The 5,000-nt window shown below is 53.8% G+C and overlaps 1 pseudogene; it reads right to left on the minus strand.

The window, feature by feature from the left end:
* Positions 1-5,000, minus strand: part of LOC143350791 (large subunit ribosomal RNA) — an 11,000-nt pseudogene that overhangs the window by 1,935 nt on the left and 4,065 nt on the right.

The raw sequence follows: 5,000 nt of genomic DNA on the forward strand, positions 1-5,000 counted from the left end.
GTTCCGCTCGCACCAAGGCTTTCGCCTGAGCAGCGGTTACTTCTCCAGCCGCCAAATCGGCTCGACTTATTCGACAATTTCCGACTTCGATATTGATTTGTCTTCTAATCCGGTATGCACACGCGCGCTCCACTAACACCAAGTCTATCGGCATCGTCCCGGCGATCACAGTGATCGCGTCGGTAGATACCGTGCGATAGGCCTTGGTGACGGCGAGCAAAACATGTCTCTGCGCCCTGGCAAGTTTAGTTCTTGTCACAGAGGTGAGCATGTCTACCCATCCGGCGGCGGCGTATGTCGTGATCGGGACGAAGAGACCTTTGTACAAAGTACGCATGGTTCTGTGTCCCAATCCCCAGTTTGATCGAGCAAGTCTTGCTAGCGTATAAAACGTTCGCATGACTTTGGCATTCAAATATTCGACGTGGGATCTTACTCCCATTCGCGCATCGATGTGAACACCCAAGTACCTTATGGTTTGCTTGAGTGCCACACTTCTCCCGTTTATCCTTATCACAGGAGGTCGTTCTCTATCCAGATTTCCCTTCAAGAGAATCATCTCGGTCTTAGTCGCGGATAGTGTAAGTTTCTGCGTGGCGCACCACTCAGAAATTGTATCCGCGACTCTTTGCCCTCTTTGCTGCAACTGATTCCTCGAGTTTCCGTAGAATACCACGAGTAAGTCGTCAGCGTAGGCTATTGGCTCGCAAGCCAGGTGTTCGTTTGATAGGAGCTGTAGAACTTCGTCAAAGACTAGGTTCCAACAGCTCGGACCGAGTATCGACCCCTGCGGGCAGCCCTTGGTGACTTGCTTACGCACATTACCGTGTTTGGAAACTATTGTAACCATACGGTCAGCGAAGTAGTCGACCATGAGTCGATAAAGATTTCGGGGACATCCCCGGCGTTTCAGCTTCTGAAGTATGCTTGGCCACCAAACATTATCAAAAGCTCCGGCGATGTCGAAGGAGAGACCCATCACATATCGTTCCTCTCGCTGGGATATCAATTCCCTGAGCTTCACCACGGCGTCTTCCGTGGATCGTCCAGGCCTGAATCCATATTGCCGATCGGAACTATGTTCTGGGTTTAGGAATATATTACTCATTCGATTAAGCATTAGTCGTTCTAACACTTTGCCTAAGATGGAGAGTAGGCATATCGGTCTATACGACTTGACATCCGTTGGTGGTTTATCGGGCCCTTTCAAGATTGCTCTGATCGAGCCGATTTTCCACCTAACGGGGAAGACCCCGTGCGCTAGACACCCGTTGTAGAGTCGAAGTAGAGCACTATGGATGGATCCATAAGCACATTTAACTACCTCGGCCTCTATACGGTCCAGCCCAGGGCATTTGCCTCGCTTTAAGCGCGATACTGCAGCTCCGAGCTCATTCCTCGTGAAGACTGGACAGTCTTCAGTCGGCGGATCGGTTGCAGCATCAGCTCTGGTGTTTGCTTGCTCCGGCGTTTCATCCGTGGACGAGTCGTCCGGGATTAGCGCCTGTAGGAGCTGCGAGGCAGTCGATTCCCAGTCAGTCGTATATCCTTCCGGCGTTCGAATGTTAGAGACCGCAGTCTCAACACAGAGTTTCTTTTGGGCGATCTTGTAAACAAGTCCCCATGGCTCTTTATTCCCCTGCTCCGTCACAAAGTTCTGCCAGCTTTGTGCTTTCGCAGCGCGCACTGCGGCTGTGTAGGCGAGTCTAGATGTTCGATACTCAGCCTGCTTTGCCGCTCTCTCCTCCGAGTTCCTCTCGCGCTGAAAGGCTCGTCTAAGTCGATAGACTCGCGCTTTCATTCTCGTCAAATTTTCCGTCCACCATGGGACGGACTTCGAATGCCACTTCTTGGGGCGCATTGAGGCATTGCACGCATCGATGATCGATTTCTCGACCTCTTGTGCTAGGTGTTCGACTTCCCTGCGGCAACCAGTGCCGAGGGGTAATTGCCTCGCGCCCTCAAGAAGAACTTGATCAAATCGCTCCCAGTTCGCATGCAACGTGCGGAATCGAGGCTGTGGGCTTCGATTCTCATTCACGTCCGTGAACTGTAAGACAAAATCAATGAGTCGGTGGTCACTGGAGGTCCAATCCTCGTGAACCGTCCAGTTTCGCACAATTGTCGCCATGTCTGGAGTCGATAATGTGACATCGATCCATGACTCACCGGCAGGGCTGGAGTATGTAGGAATACTCCCAGCCTCGTTCAAAATCGTCAAGTCGTGTAATGCGATAAACTCTTCGAGCTTTTCGCCTCGCGTGTCCGGTCGAACGCTTTCTCCCCCCCAAAGGTGGGATTTGGCATTGACGTCCGCGGCTATCACGACTCGACGGTGTTGGAGAGCATCGAGTGTCCTCTCCAAGCGTGCCAGACTTGGTTCAATGTCTTCCGAGCATTGAAAGTACTGGCTAACGAGGTAGAAACTACCGAAGGGTCCGCTAATGCAAACGCAGGAGGTGTGAGTATCACACAGCTGTGTGATTTTTACCACCGAGATGTCCGGGTTTCTGACCACTATTGCGGCCATAGCCCGTTCATTCTCGGCGATCACCTTCGCCGTGAGCCCAAAGCCTGGAATCTGTCCCTGGAATTGGTAAGGTTCCTGCATGAGCAACACGTCGATCTCCTTTGCGTGCATTAGCTCGCTCACCTCACCATGAACAATTAGCGCACGCCGCATATTATGCTGCGCGATGCGCAATTGCCTTAGAGGATTCTCCGGGTCGTGTCTATCCATAATTCGTCCGAGATACTGCAAGATCGAGTGCTGCCTGATAGGCAGGGCAGTTCTTGTCTCGTGACTTATGGTCGTGCTTCTTGCCTCTTGCTTTACAGTTCGAGCAAGTTGGGGACTTACTCTTCGCTGTACAAGAGGCAATGGTATGCCCTTCCTCGGAGCAGTGACCGCAAACCTCGTTCTGCGCTTTACAATGTTTGGCCATGTGGCCAAACATTTGACACTTAAAGCATCGTGTAACAGAGACATAGTCCTGCACTCTGCATGCGGACCAGCCCAGGTACACTCTGCCCATGCTCTTCAGCCGCTGGCGAACCTGCGGACTGACTTCCATGACCCAGTTGGCAGTGTCCTTTTCCTTCGGGCCGGTTGCAAACCGGACCTTCAGGTTGGACGACACATCCCCCTGGGTCATATCGCTGAGGTTTTGCTTCCAGATGCTGGAAGAAACCTCCTCTTTCCTCATCGACTTGGGAACGTCGTACACTATAAGTGTAGGGTTCCTCAAAGTCGGTAGAGTAGCTGAAAGTCCTACTTCTTTCAGCTTCGCGCAGTTGACGAAGGCCTTCAGATCCTCCTTGCGCTCGGTCTCGACGGCTATGCCACCGGAGTGGATGCGTCGGACAGACCTAACGCGGATCTTGGCTTTCGCCGGCTTAACCAGGGACAAAACAGTTTGTTTTGTAACTTCACTGTTTTGTCCTTTCCCTTTCGGCGGGAAAATACGCACCACGTGTCGTGGTGGTTTAACCGCCTCCGGGGAAACTCGGTTGGCATCGACCTTTACCGCTTGCGCGTAGGTCGTTGCCGCACGAACTGGTACAGGTTTCGCAGTCGGACGGGAACCCGTCGTCTGTGAAGCCGTCGGGGCAACCCTCTCCGCGATCCTCTGGGAGGCTCTCACCTCTTGCCGGATCGCCGCGAGCTGTCCTTTTAGGAAAGAGTTCTGAATAAGAACCTCCTGGACTAGCTCGTAGAGAGCTGCCGCGTTGCCAACGATCAAGGCTCCGGTCTCCTTGCTGAGCCTGGATTCTTTTCCAAGACAGCTGGTCCGGATACCCTTGAACAGTTTCGAGGCCTCTCCACTAATTTTGTCGAGAGGCCTGTTCGAAGGACCAGGTGCCGCCTCCGCCGACACCTTTCCTGGCATATTCTCGCCGCTTTTCCGGGCTTTCTCTGCCCTCTGCGGCTGCTCCTTCTTGACGACGGTTATCCAACCGTCGTCGTCGACTCCATGGCCCTTTCCTCCGTCCGAAGACGTGGCGTTGCCTTCAGAAGTTGCCTTCGGCTTTTTGGCCTCCGGCTTCTTCTGTGGTGGAGTTGTACGGGGTGGTGTCCCCGATCCGTCCTTCTTGACATCCTTTTTAATTACAGGGGATGTCTCACCTGCCGGCTTTGGTGGTGTAGCCGTCTTTCGCGTTGGGGGTCTGGTGCCGGGGGGCGTTTTAGCGCCCTTACCCGCTTCAACCGCCTTCGCCTTTTTCTGAGGTGGTGAAACCACCCCAGCTCTCTTACTCACCGCCGTCGTTCTGCCGGGAGCAGCGACAGCGGCCTCCTTGACTCCCTTTTCCCCCTTGCGGGGTACCGAGGCATCTATGGGGGTTAGTTTAATTTTAGGATCCATGCTTACTTGGAAACTGTTTCGTCCCGGCGTGTGTCCCGGCCTCCATGGACCCTCAATTGGAACCCGGCTCCGCCTGGGTTAGGACTTGCACCCGGGATATAGTCCGCGAACAAAGGCCGACCGGGCTTTCCCCGGACTCCTAGGTTCACTTCCTCGCCCAATAGAACCCACGAGTGGTGTTCCGAGCCGATTGACTAGGCACAGGGCTGCTTTTCTCGCCTAGCCGCCTGTCTAGACGAAGCAGAGGCCAAAGGTACGTGTTGGGCAGCTACACTCCCGCAGGAGAGAGGGCCCTCAGATCCCAGGATCCTCCTTTCCGCCGACACAGGTCGCCACGCACGGCAAACACGTGGGGAACAAACCTCAAGCAGATGTTCCCTCTGCTTCGCTACGCCCGGTTTCTGCTCCCTGTTTTTGCAGGGAACCCGCTGCGTAACTAGGACATGACCTCGGGCATCATGTCCCTGTAGCATTAGCTCCAAAACGTGGGACTCGTCTTTAGCACGACTAGTAGAACTCACTTTGCCATCATCAACTATGCTCTTGACGCTTCAGCGTCCTTTTGCCATCGCCAACGACGGGAGCTGCTGTCAGCAGCGCGACGACGGTCTTACATGTATAAATACATGTTGTCTT

Source organism: Colletes latitarsis, unplaced genomic scaffold (assembly GCF_051014445.1).
Source record: "Colletes latitarsis isolate SP2378_abdomen unplaced genomic scaffold, iyColLati1 scaffold0039, whole genome shotgun sequence".
In the NCBI taxonomy this organism is placed as follows: domain Eukaryota; kingdom Metazoa; phylum Arthropoda; class Insecta; order Hymenoptera; family Colletidae; genus Colletes; species Colletes latitarsis.